General features: G+C 43.7%; 1 non-coding gene across 1 annotated transcript; it reads left to right on the top strand.

The window, feature by feature from the left end:
* The first annotated feature begins 1,336 nt into the window (after positions 1 to 1,336).
* Positions 1,337 to 1,443, top strand: LOC120271268. Its single transcript, XR_005539886.1, has one exon. It is a non-coding gene; the product is annotated as a small nucleolar RNA R71 (small nucleolar RNA).
* Positions 1,444 to 1,961: the final 518 nt, after the last annotated feature.

Below are 1,961 nucleotides of genomic sequence, written 5' to 3'. Positions count from 1 at the left end.
AAGGGGAATCAAAGGGAGAAGCTTGGTTTGGCGGATCTTCATCGATCTCTTCTTTGGGAGCTTGTAGACGACAAAGGGAAGCCGCCCTGTCATGCGGGCGTCCGTGGAAGCTTTTCCACCTCACTTGGCTTGTCATCTCACTTCTATTGTTTGAGGAAGTTTTCTTATGCCATTTGTAGTTGTTTTCATGGACCTATTATTTGTATTTGTTTGCATGGACTAGTAGACCCCAAGGTCACTGGATGCCGGTGAACCTTGTGGTGAACTTGTGTATTTGGATGATCTAGTTTTGTTTATTGCAATTGTTGTGTGTTTGTGATTCATTCTTGGTGCATTCGATGTGTTGCTTACATGAGAACTATGTAAACCAACTCCTAGGTTGTACTCGGTAGCGTGACCATCGCCCTTGTACTAGACACACCATGTTTGAAAGGGATTCATGTACAAATACACCATGACTATTGGGTATTTTGTACCCCTCCAACATTAGGGCTAGACCAAGTCGTGTTCCGGCTCTAATTAGGGATTTCCCCCTTTGTTAATGCAATCGTATGAGGATTTGATCGGAAGAAATTCCGTATCAATTCTTATACCGGATTAGGGGTCAGTTGCTGTGACCATCGGGTTGATCTAATTTAGGAAATCTCTAGGTCAAAACCCTTAATTACTTGACACTCTTAGCATCCTTTACACTTTAGTAACCCCTAGGGAATCCGCATCCGTGACCATTTCTTTCCCCTGATTTTATATCCTTGCCTTATTTTAGACTCCACTTGTAGTTCTTTCTTTTTAATTAATAGATTAGAGAAACCCTTCGAATCCTTCGGCTAGACAATACGGAAAGAGGAAGTAAGGGTAGATCCTTGGGCCCAGGGAATATGACCCTTTCGTGCTCGCACGAGAGGTATTACTTGATGACTCCGTGCACTTGCAGATCTTGCATCAAGGTCTCATGCCATTACCTACAAAATCAACGTTCTCCACCGAAGAACCATCACCAATAGAGACCGGGCAATCGGAGGGAGCATGTCCTCCACCACACCCGTTACAATTAGTCACGGCCGCCACTCTATGTGAAGTTAGAAGATCTAATTTCTTACTCAAACTCTCCACTTGAGCCGCCAATGAAGTTAGCGCATCTATCTCATGGAGACCGGCCACTTTCTTCTTCTCCCTAGCATTCCATTGGTAGTTGTTTAACCCCATTTCTTCAATCAACTGACGGGCCTCATCGGGGGTCTTGCTACCTAAGGTACCTCCTGTTGCCGCATCCAAGAATTGCCTTGTACTCGGGTTCAAACCATTGTAAAATGTTTGAACAATCATCCACTATGGGAATCCGTGCTACGGGCATTTCCTCAGGAGCTCCTTGAACCTTTCCCATGTCTCGAATAAAGACTCCAATTCGAACTGAACAAAGGATGAGATCTCATTCCTAAGCTTTGCTGATTTTCCGGGAGGGAAATAACGAGCTAGAAAAGCTTCCACCATCTCCTCGTACGTGGTAATTGACGCTCTAGGTAACGAGTGTAGCCAATTTGATGGCATCATCCGTTACTCCGTTTATCTACAGCATATCACACACTTCGAGAAAACTCTCTATATGACTGTTTGGATCCTCATCGGCCAAACCATTGAATTGTACGGATTACTGCAACATGTGGATGAAAGCCGGTTTTAACTCAAAGTTCTAAGCTGTAATTGGGGGACGCACAATACTCGATTGTGTCCCCAACACTGAAGGTCTGGCTTAATCGGATAATGTTCGCTGTTGTTGATTCTGTTCTGCCATGTTTTCAGATTCTTCTACTTCCAAATCAGCTGGATTAGACTATTCTTGCACAGGCTCTTTCCCTTTTCTTCTAAGTGTATATTCAACCAATATTGAGGGATTCCCTCGGGTCATAAATTGGAGTTGCACCCAAAAAGAAAGAAAAGGAATTCAGGACGATGATATAATA

The sequence above is a fragment of the Dioscorea cayenensis genome, chromosome 10 (assembly GCF_009730915.1).
Source record: "Dioscorea cayenensis subsp. rotundata cultivar TDr96_F1 chromosome 10, TDr96_F1_v2_PseudoChromosome.rev07_lg8_w22 25.fasta, whole genome shotgun sequence".
Taxonomy (NCBI): Eukaryota; Viridiplantae; Streptophyta; class Magnoliopsida; order Dioscoreales; family Dioscoreaceae; genus Dioscorea; species Dioscorea cayenensis.
This window is presented reverse-complemented; position numbering and strand designations above follow the sequence as displayed.